At 43.9% G+C, this 21,209-nt stretch overlaps 12 non-coding genes across 12 annotated transcripts; all 12 read right to left on the bottom strand.

Annotated features, from left to right (window-relative positions):
* Positions 1 to 473: 473 nt before the first annotated feature.
* On the bottom strand, positions 474 to 546 carry TRNAF-GAA (transfer RNA phenylalanine (anticodon GAA)). The gene has a single exon. It is a non-coding gene; the product is annotated as a tRNA-Phe (tRNA).
* A 534-nt stretch (positions 547 to 1,080) lies between these two features.
* TRNAF-GAA (transfer RNA phenylalanine (anticodon GAA)) lies at positions 1,081 to 1,153 on the bottom strand. Its single transcript has one exon. It is a non-coding gene; the product is annotated as a tRNA-Phe (tRNA).
* A 601-nt stretch (positions 1,154 to 1,754) lies between these two features.
* On the bottom strand, positions 1,755 to 1,827 carry TRNAF-GAA (transfer RNA phenylalanine (anticodon GAA)). Its single transcript has one exon. It is a non-coding gene; the product is annotated as a tRNA-Phe (tRNA).
* A 601-nt stretch (positions 1,828 to 2,428) lies between these two features.
* On the bottom strand, positions 2,429 to 2,501 carry TRNAF-GAA (transfer RNA phenylalanine (anticodon GAA)). The gene has a single exon. It is a non-coding gene; the product is annotated as a tRNA-Phe (tRNA).
* A 600-nt stretch (positions 2,502 to 3,101) lies between these two features.
* TRNAF-GAA (transfer RNA phenylalanine (anticodon GAA)) lies at positions 3,102 to 3,174 on the bottom strand. Its single transcript has one exon. It is a non-coding gene; the product is annotated as a tRNA-Phe (tRNA).
* A 569-nt stretch (positions 3,175 to 3,743) lies between these two features.
* Positions 3,744 to 3,816, bottom strand: TRNAF-GAA (transfer RNA phenylalanine (anticodon GAA)). Its single transcript has one exon. It is a non-coding gene; the product is annotated as a tRNA-Phe (tRNA).
* Positions 3,817 to 4,416: 600 nt separating this feature from the next.
* Positions 4,417 to 4,489, bottom strand: TRNAF-GAA (transfer RNA phenylalanine (anticodon GAA)). The gene has a single exon. It is a non-coding gene; the product is annotated as a tRNA-Phe (tRNA).
* A 601-nt stretch (positions 4,490 to 5,090) lies between these two features.
* Positions 5,091 to 5,163, bottom strand: TRNAF-GAA (transfer RNA phenylalanine (anticodon GAA)). Its single transcript has one exon. It is a non-coding gene; the product is annotated as a tRNA-Phe (tRNA).
* A 600-nt stretch (positions 5,164 to 5,763) lies between these two features.
* TRNAF-GAA (transfer RNA phenylalanine (anticodon GAA)) lies at positions 5,764 to 5,836 on the bottom strand. Its single transcript has one exon. It is a non-coding gene; the product is annotated as a tRNA-Phe (tRNA).
* Positions 5,837 to 6,405: 569 nt separating this feature from the next.
* Positions 6,406 to 6,478, bottom strand: TRNAF-GAA (transfer RNA phenylalanine (anticodon GAA)). The gene has a single exon. It is a non-coding gene; the product is annotated as a tRNA-Phe (tRNA).
* A 600-nt stretch (positions 6,479 to 7,078) lies between these two features.
* TRNAF-GAA (transfer RNA phenylalanine (anticodon GAA)) lies at positions 7,079 to 7,151 on the bottom strand. Its single transcript has one exon. It is a non-coding gene; the product is annotated as a tRNA-Phe (tRNA).
* A 6,180-nt stretch (positions 7,152 to 13,331) lies between these two features.
* TRNAF-GAA (transfer RNA phenylalanine (anticodon GAA)) lies at positions 13,332 to 13,404 on the bottom strand. Its single transcript has one exon. It is a non-coding gene; the product is annotated as a tRNA-Phe (tRNA).
* Positions 13,405 to 21,209: the final 7,805 nt, after the last annotated feature.

Below are 21,209 nucleotides of genomic sequence, written 5' to 3'. Positions count from 1 at the left end.
CTCCATTCAGGTTGCATGTGTCCTGTATACTTGGGTTCAAATACCTTTCCTGACAATCTTTTTTGAATTTTTTGCCCTCCTGCAGCTGTATTTATGAGTTCACATAAGACAAACCTCCAATCTAGTACCTTTTATTCAGGTAAATGCAGCTGTATTTATGACTTCCCATGAAATAAATCTCCAATCTAGTACCTTTTATTCAGGTAAATTATCTACTCTATATGTGTCCTATATTTTCTTTGATATATAATTATTAAGAAATGTTTGTCTCTTTTAAGTTGACTGTACGTTCTCTTTTCTTGCAGTCTTGAAATATTTGATGTGACCAGAGGTATTGTGTTAAATCCATGTCTCTATTTTGTCTGGTTCAATCAGGATGTTTCAGTATTGAGAATCAGTTTATCTTGCCGATTTCCAGGTGTACTCTGAATTTGGCTTTATTTTACTAAGTTTTTTCTAACAATAAGATATCATGCCAAAACAAGGGATCAAACCAGGGACCTTTAGATCTTCAGTCTAACGCTCTCCTAACTGAGCTATTTCGGCTACATTGCATGATCGTTTGTGTGATTTTTTTTCAGCACAAGTGTCCTGTGCAGGCAAAGACTCATGATATTTTCTGAGTCATAGAAGTAGTGTTGTGTTGTCGGTGTGGTTAGAGGGTCTAAGGCGCTCCATTCAGGTTGCATGCGTCCTGTAGACTTGGGTTCAAATACCTTTCCTGACAATCTTTTTTGAATTTTTTGCCCTCCTGCAGCTGTATTTATGAGTTCACATAAGACAAACCTCCAATCTAGTACCTTTTATTCAGGTAAATTATCTACTCTATATGTGTCCTATATTTTCTTTGATATATATTCATTAAGAAATGTTTGTCTCTCTTAAGTTGACTGTATGTCCTCTTTTCTTGCAGTCTTGAAATATTTGATGTGACCAGAGGTATTGTTTAAAATCCATGTCTCTATTTGTCTGGTTCAATCAGGATGTTTCAGTATTGAGAATCAGTTTATCTTGCCGATTTCCAGGTGTACTCTGAATTTGGCTTTATTTTACTAAGTTTTTTCTAACAGTAAGATATCATGCCGAAACCCGGGATTGAACCAGGGACCTTTATATCTTCTGTCTAACGCTCTCCCAACTGAGCTATTTCAGCTACATTGCATCACAGTTTGTGTGATTTTTTTTTTCAGCACAAGTGTCCTGTGCAGGCAAAGACTCATGATATTTTCTGAGTTGTAGTAGCAGTGTTGTGTTGTTGGTGTGGCTAGAGGGTCTAAGGTGCTCCATTCAGGTTGCATGAGTCCTGTATACTTGGGTTCAAATACCTTTCCTGACAATCTTTTTTGAATTTTTTGCCCTCCTGCAGCTGTATTTATGAGTTCACATAAGACAAACCTCCAATCTAGTACCTTTTATTCAGGTAAATGCAGCTGTATTTATGACTTCCCATGAGATAAATCTCCAATCTAGTACCTTTTATTCAGGTAAATTATCTACTCTATATGTGTCCTATATTTTCTTTGATATATATTCATTAAGAAATGTTTGTCTCTTTTAAGTTGACTGTATGTCCTCTTTTCTTGCAGTCTTGAAATATTTGATGTGACCAGAGGTATTGTGTTAAATCCATGTCTCTATTTTGTCTGGTTCAATCAGGACGTTTCTGTATTGAGAATCAGTTTATCTTGCCGAGTTCCAGGTGTAGTCTGAATTTGGCTTTATTTTACTAAGTTTTTTCTAACAATAAGATATCATGCCGAAACCCGGGATAGAATCAGGGACCTTTAGATCTTCAGTCTAACGCTCTCCCAACTGAGCTATTTCGGCTACATTGCATCACATTTGGTGTGATTTTTTTTTTCAGCAGAAGTGTCCTGTGCAGGCAAAGACTCATGATATTTTCGGAGTCGTAGTAGCAGTGGTGTGTTGTTGGTGTGGTTAGAGGGTCTAAGGCGCTCCATTTAGGTTGCATGTGTCCTGTAGACTTGGGTTCAAATACCTTTCCTGACAATCTTTTTTGAATTTTTTGCCCTCCTGCAGCTGTATTTATGAGTTCCCATAAGACAAACCTCCAATCTAGTACCTTTTATTCAGGTAAATGCAGCTGTATTTATGACTTCCCATGAGATAAATCTCCAATCTAGTACCTTTTATTCAGGTAAATTATCTACTCTATATGTGTCCTATATTTTCTTTGATATATATTCATTAAGAAATGTTTGTCTCTTTTAAGTTGACTGTACGTCCTCTTTTCTTGCAGTCTTGAAATATTTGATGTGACCAGAGGTATTGTGTTAAATCCATGTCTCTATTTTGTCTGGTTCAATCAGGATGTTTCTGTATTGAGAATCAGTTTATCTTGCCGAGTTCCAGGTGTAGTCTGAATTTGGCTTTATTTTACTAAGTTTTTTCTAACAATAAGATATCATGCCGAAACCCGGGATCGAACCAGGGACCTTTAGATCTTCAGTCTAACGCTCTCCCAACTGAGCTATTTCGGCTACATTGCATTACAGTTTGTGTAATTTTTTTTCAGCACAAGTGTCCTGTGCAGGCAAAGACTCATGATATTTTCTGAGTCATAGAAGCAGTGCTGTGTTGTCGGTGTGGTTAGAGGGTCTAAGGCACTCCATGCAGGTTGCATGTGTCCTGTAGACTTGGGTTCAAATACCTTTCCTGACAATATTTTTTGAATTTTTTTGCCCTCCTGCAGCTCTATTTATGAGTTCACATAAGACAAACCTCCAATCTAGTACCTTTTATTCAGGTAAATGCAGCTGTATTTATGACTTCCCATGAAATAAATCTCCAATCTAGTACCTTTTATTCAGGTAAATTATCTACTCTATATGTGTCCTATATTTTCTTTGATATATAATTATTAAGAAATGTTTGTCTCTTTTAAGTTGACTGTACGTTCTCTTTTCTTGCAGTCTTGAAATATTTGATGTGACCAGAGGTATTGTGTTAAATCCATGTCTCTATTTTGTCTGGTTCAATCAGGATGTTTCAGTATTGAGAATCAGTTTATCTTGCCGATTTCCAGGTGTACTCTGAATTTGGCTTTATTTTACTAAGTTTTTTCTAACAATAAGATATCATGCCAAAACAAGGGATCAAACCAGGGACCTTTAGATCTTCAGTCTAACGCTCTCCCAACTGAGCTATTTCGGCTACATTGCATGATCGTTTGTGTGATTTTTTTTCAGCACAAGTGTCCTGTGCAGGCAAAGACTCATGATATTTTCTGAGTCATAGAAGCAGTGTTGCGCTCCATTCAGGTTGCATGCGTCCTGTAGACTTGGGTTCAAATACCTTTCCTGACAATCTTTTTTGAATTGTTTGCCCTCCTGCAGCTGTATTTATGAGTTCACATAAGACAAACCTCCAATCTAGTACCTTTTATTCAGGTAAATGCAGCTGTATTTATGACTTCCCATGAGATAAATCTCCAATCTAGTACCTTTTATTCAGGTAAATTATCTACTCTATATCTGTCCTATATTTTCTTTGATATATATTCATTAAGAAATGTTTGTCTCTCTTAAGTTGACTGTATGTCCTCTTTTCTTGCAGTCTTGAAATATTTGATGTGACCAGAGGTATTGTTTAAAATCCATGTCTCTATTTGTCTGGTTCAATCAGGATGTTTCAGTATTGAGAATCAGTTTATCTTGCCGATTTCCAGGTTTACTCTGAATTTGGCTTTATTTTACTAAGTTTTTTCTAACAGTAAGATATCATGCCGAAACCCGGGATTGAACCAGGGACCTTTATATCTTCTGTCTAACGCTCTCCCAACTGAGCTATTTCAGCTACATTGCATCACAGTTTGTGTGATTTTTTTTTCAGCACAAGTGTCCTGTGCAGGCAAAGACTCATGATATTTTCTGAGTTGTAGTAGCAGTGTTGTGTTGTTGGTGTGGTTAGAGGGTCTAAGGTGCTCCATTCAGGTTGCATGTGTCCTGTATACTTGGGTTCAAATACCTTTCCTGACAATCTTTTTTGAATTTTTTGCCCTCCTGCAGCTGTATTTATGAGTTCACATAAGACAAACCTCCAATCTAGTACCTTTTATTCAGGTAAATGCAGCTGTATTTATGACTTCCCATGAGATAAATCTCCAATCTAGTACCTTTTATTCAGGTAAATTATCTACTCTATATGTGTCCTATATTTTCTTTGATATATATTCATTAAGAAATGTTTGTCTCTTTTAAGTTGACTGTATGTCCTCTTTTCTTGCAGTCTTGAAATATTTGATGTGACCAGAGGTATTGTGTTAAATCCATGTCTCTATTTTGTCTGGTTCAATCAGGACGTTTCTGTATTGAGAATCAGTTTATCTTGCCGAGTTCCAGGTGTAGTCTGAATTTGGCTTTATTTTACTAAGTTTTTTCTAACAATAAGATATCATGCCGAAATCCGGGATAGAATCAGGGACCTTTAGATCTTCAGTCTAACGCTCTCCCAACTGAGCTATTTCGGCTACATTGCATCACATTTGGTGTGATTTTTTTTTTCAGCAGAAGTGTCCTGTGCAGGCAAAGACTCATGATATTTTCGGAGTCGTAGTAGCAGTGGTGTGTTGTTGGTGTGGTTAGAGGGTCTAAGGCGCTCCATTTAGGTTGCATGTGTCCTGTAGACTTGGGTTCAAATACCTTTCCTGACAATCTTTTTTGAATTTTTTGCCCTCCTGCAGCTGTATTTATGAGTTCCCATAAGACAAACCTCCAATCTAGTACCTTTTATTCAGGTAAATGCAGCTGTATTTATGACTTCCCATGAGATAAATCTCCAATCTAGTACCTTTTATTCAGGTAAATTATCTACTCTATATGTGTCCTATATTTTCTTTGATATATATTCATTAAGAAATGTTTGTCTCTTTTAAGTTGACTGTACGTCCTCTTTTCTTGCAGTCTTGAAATATTTGATGTGACCAGAGGTATTGTGTTAAATCCATGTCTCTATTTTGTCTGGTTCAATCAGGATGTTTCTGTATTGAGAATCAGTTTATCTTGCCGAGTTCCAGGTGTAGTCTGAATTTGGCTTTATTTTACTAAGTTTTTTCTAACAATAAGATATCATGCCGAAACCCGGGATCGAACCAGGGACCTTTAGATCTTCAGTCTAACGCTCTCCCAACTGAGCTATTTCGGCTACATTGCATTACAGTTTGTGTAATTTTTTTTCAGCACAAGTGTCCTGTGCAGGCAAAGACTCATGATATTTTCTGAGTCATAGAAGCAGTGTTGTGTTGTCGGTGTGGTTAGAGGGTCTAAGGCGCTCCATTCAGGTTGCATGTGTCTTGTAGACTTGGGTTCAAATACCTTTCCTGACAATATTTTTTGAATTTTTTTGCCCTCCTGCAGCTCTATTTATGAGTTCACATAAGACAAACCTCCAATCTAGTACCTTTTATTCAGGTAAATGCAGCTGTATTTATGACTTCCCATGAAATAAATCTCCAATCTAGTACCTTTTATTCAGGTAAATTATCTACTCTATATGTGTCCTATATTTTCTTTGATATATAATTATTAAGAAATGTTTGTCTCTTTTAAGTTGACTGTACGTTCTCTTTTCTTGCAGTCTTGAAATATTTGATGTGACCAGAGGTATTGTGTTAAATCCATGTCTCTATTTTGTCTGGTTCAATCAGGATGTTTCAGTATTGAGAATCAGTTTATCTTGCCGATTTCCAGGTGTACTCTGAATTTGGCTTTATTTTACTAAGTTTTTTCTAACAATAAGATATCATGCCAAAACAAGGGATCAAACCAGGGACCTTTAGATCTTCAGTCTAACGCTCTCCTAACTGAGCTATTTCGGCTACATTGCATGGTCGTTTGTGTGATTTTTTTTCAGCACAAGTGTCCTGTGCAGGCAAAGACTCATGATATTTTCTGAGTCATAGAAGCAGTGTTGCGCTCCATTCAGGTTGCATGCGTCCTGTAGACTTGGGTTCAAATACCTTTCCTGACAATCTTTTTTGAATTGTTTGCCCTCCTGCAGCTGTATTTATGAGTTCACATAAGACAAACCTCCAATCTAGTACCTTTTATTCAGGTAAATGCAGCTGTATTTATGACTTCCCATGAGATAAATCTCCAATCTAGTACCTTTTATTCAGGTAAATTATCTACTCTATATGTGTCCTATATTTTCTTTGATATATATTCATTAAGAAATGTTTGTCTCTCTTAAGTTGACTGTATGTCCTCTTTTCTTGCAGTCTTGAAATATTTGATGTGACCAGAGGTATTGTTTAAAATCCATGTCTCTATTTGTCTGGTTCAATCAGGATGTTTCAGTATTGAGAATCAGTTTATCTTGCCGATTTCCAGGTGTACTCTGAATTTGGCTTTATTTTACTAAGTTTTTTCTAACAGTAAGATATCATGCCGAAACCCGGGATTGAACCAGGGACCTTTATATCTTCTGTCTAACGCTCTCCCAACTGAGCTATTTCAGCTACATTGCATCACAGTTTGTGTGATTTTTTTTTCAGCACAAGTGTCCTGTGCAGGCAAAGACTCATGATATTTTCTGAGTTGTAGTAGCAGTGTTGTGTTGTTGGTGTGGTTAGAGGGTCTAAGGTGCTCCATTCAGGTTGCATGTGTCCTGTATACTTGGGTTCAAATACCTTTCCTGACAATCTTTTTTGAATTTTTTGCCCTCCTGCAGCTGTATTTATGAGTTCACATAAGACAAACCTCCAATCTAGTACCTTTTATTCAGGTAAATGCAGCTGTATTTATGACTTCCCATGAGATAAATCTCCAATCTAGTACCTTTTATTCAGGTAAATTATCTACTCTATATGTGTCCTATATTTTCTTTGATATATATTCATTAAGAAATGTTTGTCTCTTTTAAGTTGACTGTATGTCCTCTTTTCTTGCAGTCTTGAAATATTTGATGTGACCAGAGGTATTGTGTTAAATCCATGTCTCTATTTTGTCTGGTTCAATCAGGACGTTTCTGTATTGAGAATCAGTTTATCTTGCCGAGTTCCAGGTGTAGTCTGAATTTGGCTTTATTTTACTAAGTTTTTTCTAACAATAAGATATCATGCCGAAACCCGGGATAGAATCAGGGACCTTTAGATCTTCAGTCTAACGCTCTCCCAACTGAGCTATTTCGGCTACATTGCATCACATTTGGTGTGATTTTTTTTTTCAGCAGAAGTGTCCTGTGCAGGCAAAGACTCATGATATTTTCGGAGTCGTAGTAGCAGTGGTGTGTTGTTGGTGTGGTTAGAGGGTCTAAGGCGCTCCATTCAGGTTGCATGTGTCCTGTAGACTTGGGTTCAAATACCTTTCCTGACAATCTTTTTTGAATTTTTTTGCCCTCCTGCAGCTCTATTTATGAGTTCACATAAGACAAACCTCCAATCTAGTACCTTTTATTCAGGTAAATGCAGCTGTATTTATGACTTCCCATGAGATAAATCTCCAATCTAGTACCTTTTATTCAGGTAAATTATCTACTCTATATGTGTCCTATATTTTCTTTGATATATAATTATTAAGAAATGTTTGTCTCTTTTAAGTTGACTGTACGTCCTCTTTTCTTACAGTCTTGAAATATTTGATGTGACCAGAGGTATTGTGTTAAATCTATGTCTCTATTTTGTCTGGTTCAATCAGGACGTTTCTGTATTGAGAATCAGTTTTTCCCTGGTGCCTCCATGTCGGCATACTACTGGGTTAGCTCCGCCCCTTTAACCCCTATAGGACCAATTAAATTTGATATATATATAGGTCCCTGCCCCTTCCACCGTATTCTTTTTTCCGTCCTCAGACACTATAGGACCTGTGTCTGTTAGAATTATTTAGCTTTGTCTTACTATAAAAAATATATTTCTTTTCAGGCTCAAATTATCCCCTTACCCATAGCGCAGGTTAAGCTTCCTGTGCCAGGGCTGCTAAATGCGCCCATTTATTCCCCAGTACCTTCTTGGTCAGGAGAAACGCCAGCCCAGCTCCAGCTAAATGCTGGGGGAATGGTCTGGAAGATGGAGGCTTCATCATCTGGAGCGCTGCGGGAGTACAGGTGCTGAGTGCGGGAAGCCTGACTGACAGGTAAGTGGTAATGGCGGCGGATGGCTCTGTCTCGTGGTCCCCGGCGGGCGGAAATGACGTCTGCGCATGCGCGACCTCCGCATTCAGTACACTTCTGAGGTCAGGTAGTGCGGCGGCCATATTTGTTAAGGGCAGAATGCCCTAACAAGAGCGTAGAGGCGTGCAGACGTCGGGGGCAGGCTATTTAAAGCAGGCTGGAATGCCTCAGTGTAAGGCTGACCTGCTCAAGTGCTGCTACACCTGGGTTTCTGCTGCCAGACTTCACTGCAAAGACTTGATCCAGGATGGAGGAAGGAGAAGCTTCTGATGCATCCGGATGTAGGTTTTTTCTTTTGAATTACTAGATCTCTTTGTTCTCAAGAATCATTAATGTTATCAGGAAAGTGCTTAAAAGAATTTCCTCTTTTTTTTTGGTTTCTTTATAGTGGACATTCCCTCTGAGGCTGCCGATCAATATGGACCCTCTGGGTAAGGGGAAGAAGAAAAAAAAAAAAAAAAAAAAAAAAAGCTTTATTCTATCACTGAGCTAATAAATATATAAATTATGTTTTACAGCTCTTATGTGATACCGCCGGGACAAAGAGGTGCTAAAGGCCCTCGTTCACCTTCAAGGCGCAGAAGTGAGACGTACCAGGAACATCGTTCAAAATCACGATATGGATCCTCTTCTTACCGCAACAATCAATATTATAGATCTTCAAGACGCTCAAGATCTAGGTCTAGGTTAAGGTCTCCACGAAGACGGTCAGTTCCTGATAAAGGCCAATGCTGGGCGTGTCCTAATGCGGCAATACAAGGGAAAACTTTGTGCGCCTCATGCCTGGGGCAATTAGCAAAGGAAAATGAGTCGAAGACTGAGGATCTGGTTGATGTCATAAGAAGAGTAGTAAGGGAAGAAGTGGCTACACTCTCATCAGCAAGTACCTCGCAAGCCGAGGCGACTGTAGCTGATAAGCAACCAGATCCAGAGGCATCAGATGAGGAGACATCTCCAGGCCTTTTTAGTTTTTCCCTGACAGCTCCTTTCATTTCCGCAGTTAAGGAAGCACTAGATTGGAAAGATCCTCCGGAAGAACAACCACATAACAAAGAATATTATACACATCTGTCTAAGAAGCACTGTTCCTTTCCACTGATGAAAGAAATCAAGAATATAGTACTAGAAGAGTGGGAGAAAGTGGAAAACAAATCTTCTCTACATAATAGATTCTCAAAACTCTACCCAATAAAAGACGAAGAGGCTCCTTTCCTGTCTTCTCCTCCGACAGTTGACGCATCCCTTTCTAGGTTAATGAAGCACGTGACCTTGCCAATGGAAAATACGGTTACATTCCAGGATGTTCTAGACAGGAGAATTGATAGCGATCTGAAAAAGATCTACCTTACAACAGGGCAAATATGTAAGCCTGCCATAGCCTTAACGTCAGTGGGGAGAGCGTTGAACGTATGGATTGCCAACGTAGAAGAGGCTATTGAAAAAGGAGTAAATGGAGCAGAAATTATTTCAGCCCTGGACGACTTTAAGCTTTCAGCTGATTTTATCAGTGAGGCCGCAATGGACACTTTAAGGGCAGCCGCAAGAGTAATGTTAAGCTCGGTGACGGCCAAGAGAGCACTATGGCTGAAGCATTGGAATGCGGATATGGGCTCGAAGCAAAGTTGGGTGAAGATTCCCTTTGATGGTGCCTCCTTGTTTGGGAAAGAGATGGATAAGGCCATTACGAGAGTGACAGGCGGTAAATCAGGACTCCTACCACAGGATAGACCAGCAAGGAAAAATTATCCAGACAAGAGAAGACAGGCAACAAGCAAGTTCTCAGTAGCAAAAAGTTATAGACCTGGAAGGGCATTCAGGAAGAATTGGAAGAGTACCCAGGCGAATTTAGCAAGATCCCTAAAAACATCAGCCAAACCTGGGGGACAACAGAAGCAGCCTTTTTGAAGGTGCGCCCGCCCAGACAGTGACGGAGGGATCGAGGTTAAGAACTTTCGTCAAGGTCTGGGTGGAAAAGATCCAGGATCCATGGGTTTATTCGGTGATAAAAAATGGACACAAATGGGCTTTTCGAAATGTTCCACAAGACAGATGGATGCCGACAAGAATCCCTACAGATCAACAGAAAAGACGAGTGTTGACACAATATGTGCAATCCCTTGTTTCTCAGAAGGTGGTACTACCAGTGCCAGTGTCAGAAAGATTCAAGGGGGTCTACTCCCCTCTCTTCATGGTAAAGAAAAAATCAGGAGGATTCAGACCGGTGATAGATCTAAAGTATCTGAACAAGTCAATACATTTACCCAAGTTCAAGATGGAGTCATTACAAACAGTGATACTAGCGGTATCCCCGGGAGACTGGCTAATGTCCATAGACCTCCAGGATGCATATTATCACGTACCCATTCATCACCAATATCAGAAGTTCCTAAGATTTTCTCTAGGGAAAATTCATCTACAGTTCTGTTCGCTTCCATTCGGACTTTCAACTTCACCACGAACATTCACAAAGATCTTAGTATCAGCAATAGCCAACTTGAGAACACAGGGAATAAAGGTCCATCACTATTTAGACGACATCTTGGTAGTGGCAAGACCCAGACAGGATTTGGTAGAAGACTCAAGGAAAGTAGCAACCTTTCTTTCCAGCTTGGGCTGGGTAATCAACATCAAGAAGAGTCAGTTCCAGCCAAGCAGAATACTGACCTACTTAGGCGCAGTCTTCAACACGGTGGAAGATTCTGTCTCCCTACCAGAAGCAAAAGTTCACGACCTGATTTACAAAGTAACATGGATGTTTCATCAGCACTCAGTGACAGCAAGGACATGTCTACATGTACTAGGACTGATGTCTTCAGCCATAGTGATGGTAAAGTGGAGCAGATGGCACATGAGGCCTCTACAAGAGTTGTTCTTGAGTCAATGGAACCATCACTCAATGACCCAATCAATCAAGATATCACATCAAGTCAGAATGTCTTTCCTATGGTGGATGCAGCGTCAGAATCTGTCCAATGCCAATCAATTATCTCCATATCAATGGATCACGGTTACATCAGACGCCAGCAGGATGGGCTGGGGAGCACATTGTATGGACAAGTGGGCTCAGGGCCAATGGAATTCTCTACAAACAAATGTAGTGTCCAACATTCTGGAATTAAGAGCAGCATACAGAGCAACGCAAGCCTTTGCCCATCTATTGAAGGGACAAGCAGTGTGCATCCAAATTGACAACAAGGCGGCAGTGGCCTATGTACAGAAGCAAGGGGGAACCAGGAGCAGATCCCTGATGAAGGAATTGGAGCCACTCATGAAGTGGGCAGAGATGAATCTGCTATCATTGAGAGCAGTTTACATACCAGGAACCCTGAATGCCCGAGCAGACTTTCTATCCAGGAACATGGTCAGGAGCAACGAATGGATGTTGAACAAACAGATCTTCCAGATGTTGGTACAGAGATGGGGGTTGCCTCAACTGGATCTATTCGCCTCAGATATGAATTTCCAGTTGCCCAGGTTCTTCTCCAGATTCCCGTCCAAGAAGGCGGAGGGAGTGGATGCTATGACCCAGACATGGAAGGCGAATATGATCTATGCCTTTCCCCCAACCCCTCTTATCTTACGTTTTCTGAACAGATTACATGGGGAGAGAGTAGAAGCAATAGTAATTACCCCATTTTGGCCGAAAAGACCATGGTTTCCACTACTACTCAAAATGTCAGTGGCATCACATTGGAAACTTCCTCTGCTACCAGACCTGTTATCACAAGGCGACCTGAAACACCAACACCTTCAGAGAATGTCCTTAACTGCGTGGAGATTGAAAGGGAGAATCTACTGAAAGCTGGATTTTCAAGTACTGTAACAGAAACATTACTAAAGGCGAGAAAATCTTCCACAAATAAGACCTACTATAGAGTATGGAGGAAATTCATTGATTTCTCTTTACAGAAGAAGGTGGACTATCTTGTTCCCTCAGTTCCACACATTCTGGAATTTCTGCAGACAGGTTTTGACATAGGATTAAAGGTCAGAACACTCAGAGTACAGGTATCGGCAATATCAGCCTTGATAGGGTCCCAACTGGCATTACACAGGCTGGTACAGCAATTCTTTCAGGCAATCATGAAGTTGAGACCTCCACTACAGAAGATATGTCCAAGCTGGGACCTCCCCATGGTTCTCGAGTACTTGTCAACAGGAACATTTGAACCCCCAGAAAGTTGCTCGATATGGAATATGACACTAAAAATGGCTTTCCTGATTGCAATATCATCAGGAAGAAGAGTGTCGGAAATAAGGGCCTTGGGGTGGAAAGAACCCTTCTTAAACTTCTTTCAGGACAGGGTGGTTCTAAGGCCAATGTCTGGGTTTCTCCCCAAAGTTGTGTCAGTACAGCACCTGAATCAGGAATGGACACTGCCAACGTTTCCGGCGGAGGAAAATTTTCCTAATGGGCATCCATTAGATGTAGCTAGATGGCTACAATGGTATCTGCAAATGACCAGTTCATTTCGAGACTCAGACCATCTACTGGTGAATCCAGCAGGTCCAAGGAAAGGCAAGGAAGTCGCCATTAGGACCATAGCAGCATGGCTGGTACGTTTGATCAAAGAAGCCTATAGAGCCAGAGGGTCAGAAGCACCTTCTTCTACCTCAGCACATTCAACACGGAGTATTTCATCTTCCTGGGCAGCGGTATCAGGAGTCTCGCTACTAGAGATTTGCAAAGCAGCAAATTGGTCATCGCCTAACACATTTATAAACCATTATAGAGTGAATCCAGCTCTGTTAACATCAGTAAAATTCGGAAGGAGTGTTTTATCTGCAGTACATAAATAATTGTTGATAGCACCCACCCGTTTGGTCTCTTTTTTTCTACTATGAAAATCCCAGTAGTATGCCGACATGGAGGCACCAGGGAAACAGGAAAATTGATACTTACCTTGTAATTTTCCTTTCCTGGTGCATCTCCATGTCGGCATACGTCCCACCCTGGTCCATCGTGTCTGAGATCTAAATTATTAGAATACGGTGGAAGGGGCAGGGACCTATATATATATCAAATTTAATTGGTCCTATAGGGGTTAGAGGGGCGGAGCTAACCCAGTAGTATGCCGACATGGAGATGCACCAGGAAAGGAAAATTACAAGGTAAGTATCAATTTTCCTGTATCTTGCCGAGTTCCGGGTGTAGTCTGAATTTGGCTTTATTTTACTAAGTTTTTTCTAACAATAAGATATCATGCCAAAACAAGGGATCGAACCAGGGACCTTTAGATCTTCAGTCTAACGCTCTCCCAACTGAGCTATTTCGGCTACATTGCATCACAGTTTGTGTGATTTCTTTTTTCAGCACAAGTGTCCTGTGCAGGCAAAGACTCGTGATATTTTCTGAGTCGTAGTTGCAGTGGTGTGTTGTCGGTGTGGTTAGAGGGTCTAAGGTGCTCCATTCAGGTTGCATGTGTCCTGTATACTTGGGTTCAAATACCTTTCCTGACAATCTTTTTTGAATTTTTTGCCCTGCTGCAGCTGTATTTATGAGTTCACATAAGACAAACCTCCAATCTAGTACCTTTTATTCAGGTAAATGCAGCTGTATTTATGACTTCCCATGAGATAAATCTCCAATCTAGTACCTTTTATTCAGGTAAATTATCTACTCTATATGTGTCCTATATTTTCTTTGATATATGTAAGGAAACGCGGAAATGCCGCCGTCTCTCAAGGTGAGGCGGCTGTTTCCGCGTCCAGCATGGCGTCACAACGCGGAAAAAACGCTGCATGCCGCATAGGCAGTGCGGCGGAATCCGCATCAGAGGCGGCCCCCGCACTAGATACATTGCATGACAGTACTGGTGTGGCTGGGACTGATAGTCCACCAAGATTCAGACTTACACGCGCGCGAGCAGAGAGGCAGAGTTTAAATAGCAGTTAGAAGGGTGTCGGCTGACCAGCTGGGTCAGCTGACAAATTCCACTGCTCTCATTGGACCAGCAATTAGGGAGGTCCTGGAAAGGTCCTAGAGTATATATACTGCTGGTTGTCCACTTGCTCTTTGTCTGGCGTGCGATCACATATGTGGGAGCACCCAGATCCGTAGTCAGATCCTTAAGTGTGCCGGGACCAGCTGGAGCTGTAATCCTACACTTAGCTAGATTATTGATAGCTAAAGTACTAGTTTGATTGTGATTTTCTGTTATGACTTTTGCCTGCCTCGACTATCCTCCTGAACTCTGACCTTGTACCTCGATATTTCTGATACTCTGTTGCCGAACCTCGGCTCGTTCCTTGACTCTGTTTCTGCCTCCTGATTTTGTACCCCGATATATCTGATACCCCGTTGCTGAACCCTGCCTGTACTTTGACTCCGCCTTTGCCTACTGTATTTGTACTTTATCTGTCCGTGTGTGTACGACCTGGCTTGTCTGACCTCGAGAACCGACCTCACGATTGGAGGCGGTTCCCAGTCCTGTTAGTGACACTTCTTCCTGAGTGTCACTCTCGGACTTTCCTTCCTACTGTCAGTCTGACTCCTCCCGTCTTGGAGAGCTCAGGTCTGCGGAAGGAATCCGTGCAGTTTTTCTTGCTGCACTGAGGCCTAGGCCTCCTAGTGTTACTGTTACACCAAAACACTACACTCTACTCAGGCGAACAGAGGTTAGTTTGTATATCAGATTATCGGTGAGACTGCAGATCACTTATAATCTGGTATATATCTGTATTTCCGGCGATACTGCAGATCACCGGTAATCAGATACTCTCTGCGCCCACCGATCGTTACAGAACGCCAGACCACAAAAACGATGGAATCACGCACTGATCCTCTGACTGTGCTTGCCACTTCGGTGGATAACATTCATCAAGCACTGGGCCAGCACAAAGCCTTAATTGATGCCTTATCAGGCTCTGTGAAAACCCTACAGACGTCAGTTGATTCAGTGCGATCCCCTCCTAGTGATGACATACGTATGCCTGTACCTGATAAGTTTTCTGGCCACAAATCTGACTTCCGGAATTTCAGGAGTAGAGTGTTGTCATATTTTGAGTTGAGACCCCGATCCTCGGGGACTGAGGCCCAACGGGTCATCTTCATTAAAACCCTGCTGACTGGCGACTCCCAGTCCTGGGCATATAACCTGCCTTCTACCGATACAGCTCTAACCTCGGTAGAGGAATTCTTTAAGGCTATGGCCGTAATTTACGACGACCATGACCTTGCTGCATCCTCTGAACGGAAGCTCAAACTTTTGCGGCAAGTGTAAGGAAACGCGGAAATGCCGCCGTCTCTCAAGGTGAGGCGGCTGTTTCCGCGTCCAGCATGGCGTCACAACGCGGAAAAAACGCTGCATGCCGCATAGGCAGTGTGGCGGAATCCGCATTGGGAACGGCGGAATCCGCATCAGAGGCGGCCCCCGCACTAGATACATTGCATGACAGTACTGGTGTGGCTGGGACTGATAGTCCACCAAGATTCAGACTTACACGCGCGCGAGCAGAAAGGCAGAGTTTAAATAGCAGTTAGAAGGGTGTCGGCTGACCAGCTGGGTCAGCTGACAAATTCCACTGCTCTCATTGGACCAGCAATTAGGGAGGTCCTGGAAAGGTCCTAGAGTATATATACTGCTGGTTGTTCACTTGCTCTTTGTCTGGCGTGCGATCACATACGTGGGAGCACCCAGATCCGTAGTCAGATCCTGAAGTGTGCCGGGACCAGCTGGAGCTGTAATCCTACACTTAGCTAGATATTTGATAGCTAAAGTACTAGTTTGATTGTGATTATATGTTATGACTTTTGCCTGCCTCGACTATCCTCCTGAACTCTGACCTTGTACCTCGATATTTCTGATACTCTGTTGCCGAACCTCGGCTCGTTCCAAGACTCTGTTTCTGCCTCCTGATTTTGTACCCCGATATATCTGATACCCCGTTGCCGAACCCTGCCTGTACTTTGACTCCGCCTTTGCCTACTGTATTTGTACTTTATCTGTCCGTGTGTGTACGACCTGGCTTGTCTGACCTCGAGAACCGACCTCACGATTGGAGGCGGTTCCCAGTCCTGTTAGTGACACTTCTTCCTGAGTGTCACTCTCGGACTTTCCTTCCTACTGTCAGTCTGACTCCTCCCGTCTTGGAGAGCTCAGGTCTGCAGAAGGAATACGTGCAGTTCTCCTTGCTGCACTGAGGCCTAGGCCTCCTAGTGTTACTGTTACACCAAAACACTACACTCTACTCAGGCGAACAGAGGTTAGTTTGTATATCGGATTATCGGTGAGACTGCAGATCACTTATAATCTGGTATATATCTGTATTTCCGGCGATACTGCAGATCACCGGTAATCAGATACTCTCTGCGCCCACAGATCGTTACAGAACGCCAGACCCAAAAAATGCAAATGGACGCACATACTGACCGTCTGGGCGCACTTGCCACTTCGGTGGAAAACATCAACCAAGTGCTGGGTAGCCACAAGACTATGATTGATGTCCTGTCAGGCTCTGTGCAAACCCTCCAGACGTCAGTTGATTCAGTGCGATCCTCTCCTAGTACTGACATACGTATGCCTGTACCTGATAAATTTTCCGGCCACAAGTCTGACTTCCTGAATTTCAGGAGTAGAGTGTTATCGTATTTCGAGTTGAGACCCCGATCCTCGGGGACTGAGACCCAACGGGTCACCTTTATTAAAACTTTGCTGTCTGGTGACTCCCAGTCATGGGCATACAACCTGCCTTCTACCGATACTGCTCTGACCTCGGTAGAGGAATTTTTTAAGGCCATGGCTGTAATCTACGACGACCCTGACCTTGCTGCATCCTCTGAGCGGAAGCTCAAACTTTTACGGCAAGGCAGGGGTCCAGTCGAGGATTATGCGGCCGAATTTCGTAGGTGGTCAGTTACGGCCAGGTTTGGCACTTATGCCCTGTTAGATTACTTCCTGTCTGGGTTGTCAGATGAGGTCTCCGACCTAATGTTAAGCCAACCCGAACCCAAAACAGTCGACGAGGCCATCTCATCGGCCATTCGAATCGACCGTAGGCTACGCCATCAGAGACAGACTAGGGGCAGTCATCGGCTTAGGCCGACCTCTTACACAGTGCCTCCCGCTGCACCCCTAGTAACTCCGTCTCCTTCTGTCTCATCATCTCCGGTCTTGCCTCCACCTGAGCCGATGCAGATCGGTCGGTCTAAATTGACCCAAGTGGAGAGAAGACGGAGATTGTCGGAACAACTATGTTTATACTGTGGTGAAGGGGGGCATAGGGTACGAGACTGTCTCATTAAGCCTAATAAGGATAAGCCGGGAAACGCTACCGCCTAGGAGTGATAAGGGGTGACACCCTAGGCGCCCAGCTCGCACCCCTGAAAGAAAGACGATTGCTCCTCCCCTGTACGATTACATGGGGGGACAAATCTGAAGCCACAGAGGCCTTTATTGATTCAGGCTCCGCGGCTAACTTCATGAGTTCCGAATTTGCAGAGAAGTTGGACATTCCTCTCACCCCAGTAAAACCACCTATCCAGGTTACTGCCGTGGACGACTCCCCGTTACAAAGGGACCGTCCGCTGTCCCAGACACCAGAGGTGGAAGTCATTACTGGGGTACTGCATAGGGAGAGTTTACGTTTTTTTGTGTTACATGTGACCACCTCCACCATTGTCCTAGGTATGCCTTGGCTGCAGCTTCATTCGCCACAGATCAATTGGGCGACAGGACAATTAACCAGTTGGTCAGACTTCTGTTCCCAACAGTGCCTAGGAAAAGTGGTATTAGGTCAGACCAAGGTACATGTGGAGGGTGTTCCCGAGCAATACTCCGAGTTCTCGGATGTATTCTGTCCCAGGGCTGCTGATAGGTTACCTCCTCATCGCCCTTTCGATTGCCCCATCGATCTCCGTGCCGGTTGTATGCCCCCTAGGGGTCACCTGTATAATTTGTCTGGACCAGAGAAGGTCGCTATGCAGGAGTACATCCGTGACAATCTGGCCAAGGGGTTCATTCGCCCCTCCCGCTCGCCTGCAGGGGCCGGTTTCTTTTTTGTTAAGAAAAAAGACGGAGGTCTTCGACCTTGCATCGATTATCGAGGCCTAAATAAAATCACGGTGAAGAATCGTTATCCGTTGCCATTAATAGACGATTTATTCACGCAGGTCACAGACGCTAAGATCTTTTCAAAATTGGATCTGAGGGGTGCATACAACCTGATCCGCATTAGAGAGGGCGATGAATGGAAGACGGCCTTCAACACACCCGATGGGCATTACGAGTACTTAGTGATGCCCTTCGGGTTGTGCAATGCGCCAGCCGTCTTCCAGGAATTGATTAACGAGGTATTCAGGGAGGTGTTGGGTAGGTTTGTGCTTGTATACCTTGACGATATACTAATTTACTCCAACAACCTCTCCGAGCACAGGGTCCATGTCAGATTTGTGCTAAACAAGTTGAGACAAAATCTGCTGTACGCCAAGTTGGAAAAATGTATTTTTGAAGTTACATCTGTCGCCTTTCTGGGGTACATAATCTCCACCTCGGGCCTGTCTATGGACCCTGCCAAGGTATCCGCTGTTCTGGAGTGGCCTCAGCCGGTGGGGTTAAAGTCGTTGCAACGTTTTCTGGGTTTTGCAAACTATTATAGGAGGTTCATAAAGGGGTACTCCACCGTTATTGCACCTCTCACCAGTCTCACTAGGAAAGGGGCGGATACTACTCACTGGTCGCCTGAGGCCCTACAGGCATTTTCGACCTTGAAGGAGCTGTTCTGCACAGCACCCATACTAAGACACGTAGACACTTCCTTCCCTTTTATTGTTGAGGTAGACGCCTCAGAAGTTGGGGTGGGGGCTGTGCTGTCTCAACGTTCAGGCTTACAGGGTAGATTGCACCCATGTGCCTATTTTTCTCGGAGATTCTCTCCAGCAGAGAGAAACTACGATATAGGCAACAGGGAACTCTTAGCCATTAAACTAGCCTTTGAAGAATGGCGTCATTGGTTAGGAGCGGAGCATACTATCACGGTTTTTACCGACCACAAGAATCTGGAATACATCGAGGGGGCTAAGAGGTTAAGCCCTCGTCAGGCTCGATGGTCCCTGTTTTTTTCAAGGTTCACATTCGTGATTACGTACACCCCGGGCAGTAAGAATACTAAGGAAGATGCGCTATCCAGGTGCTTTGAGCCAGAAACAGCACAGGCCTCCGTCCCTGAGACGATTGTTCCGCGAAAATTGGTGCTGGCTGCAATTGATACTTGGGAAGACTGGAAGGAGACGTTGAGCCCCTTCCAGCAGGACATCCCGGAAGGGAAGCCTGAAGGGGTCATGTTTATTCCCTTGCCCTTTCGTCTTCAGATCCTTGAAATGTTCCACGCACATAAAAATGCTGGACATCCTGGAGTTGCCAGAACACAGGATCTTGTAGCCAGGTGTGCCTGGTGGCCTTCCCTGTCTGTTGATTGCAGGGAATTTGTTAGGGAATGCGCGGTATGTGCTAAGAGTAAACCCTCCCGGCTGGCACCTGTCGGTACCTTACAGCCTTTGCCCGCCCCGAGTGAGCCATGGACCCACTTGTCCATGGATTTCGTGGGTGAGCTCCCCAGGTCTGAAGGCATTTCGGTCATTTGGGTGGTAGTCGACCGCTTCAGCAAGATGGCCCATTTCGTGCCCTTGAAAGGACTCCCCTCGGCTCAGGAATTGGCCGACCTGTTCATCATCCACATTTTCCGGCTGCATGGCATTCCGGAAAACATAGTGTCGGATAGGGGAGTCCAATTCATTTCTAGATTCTGGAGGGCATTTTGCCACCAAATGGGCATGAAGCTGTCTTTCTCGTCCGGCTACCACCCACAGACTAATGGCCAGACTGAAAGGATAAATCAGTCTCTAGAACAATTTTTGAGATGTTATGTTGCGGAGGCACAAGACTGGGTCAGATTTTTGCCCTTCGCAGAATTTGCTCAAAATAACTTGAGAAATTCCTCCTCCGGATTTTCGCCTTTTCAGGTGGTAACGGGGAGATCGCCCAAGTTTTCCCCCTTGCCAGTTGCCTCCTCTCCGTTTCCAACCCTGGAAGCCTGGCACAGGGCATTTAAAGTCATCTGGGGGAAGGTGAAGAGTAATCTGGAAAGGGCATTCCAGAGTCAAAAGGGTCAGGCTGACAAAAGACGCTCATTGGAGTGGAAGTTCCAGCCAGGAGACTTGGTCTGGGTGTCCACACGTCACTTAACCCTGAGACAGCCCTCAGATAAACTGGGCCCCAGGTTTGTGGGTCCATTTTCAGTGGCCAAGAAGATCAACAACGTTACGTATTCCGTTGATCTTCCCGCCAGCATGCGTGGGGTAAAGTCCTTCCACGTATCCCTGCTTAAACCAGCAGTCCATGTGGGTCCCACTCCTCCTCCTCCTGTGGTGGTGGACGACCAACCTGAGTACGAGGTAGAAAAGATATTGGATTCACGCATGGTACAGAATTCGGTACAGTACCTCGTACATTGGAAAGGGTACGGCATTGAGGAGAGACAGTGGGTACCGGGTTCACGCATGCATGCAGACGAGTTAAGGAGGGAGTTTCATGCCTTACATCCCGAGAAACCTGGTAGGAGTTGTCCGGAGTCCACTCCTCGGGGGGGGGGGGGGGTACTGTAAGGAAACGCGGAAATGCCGCCGTCTCTCAAGGTGAGGCGGCTGTTTCCGCGTCCAGCATGGCGTCACAACGCGGAAAAAACGCTGCATGCCGCATAGGCAGTGCGGCGGAATCCGCATCAGAGGCGGCCCCCGCACTAGATACATTGCATGACAGTACTGGTGTGGCTGGGACTGATAGTCCACCAAGATTCAGACTTACACGCGCGCGAGCAGAAAGGCAGAGTTTAAATAGCAGTTAGAAGGGTGTCGGCTGACCAGCTGGGTCAGCTGACAAATTCCACTGCTCTCATTGGACCAGCAATTAGGGAGGTCCTGGAAAGGTCCTAGAGTATATATACTGCTGGTTGTTCACTTGCTCTTTGTCTGGCATGCGATCACATACGTGGGAGCACCCAGATCCGTAGTCAGATCCTGAAGTGTGCCGGGACCAGCTGGAGCTGTAATCCTACACTTAGCTAGATATTTGATAGCTAAAGTACTA

This window comes from Hyperolius riggenbachi, chromosome 6 (assembly GCF_040937935.1).
Source record: "Hyperolius riggenbachi isolate aHypRig1 chromosome 6, aHypRig1.pri, whole genome shotgun sequence".
In the NCBI taxonomy this organism is placed as follows: Eukaryota; Metazoa; Chordata; class Amphibia; order Anura; family Hyperoliidae; genus Hyperolius; species Hyperolius riggenbachi.
The sequence above is the reverse complement of the archived record's forward strand: the minus strand, read 5'-3'. Positions and strand labels throughout refer to the sequence as shown.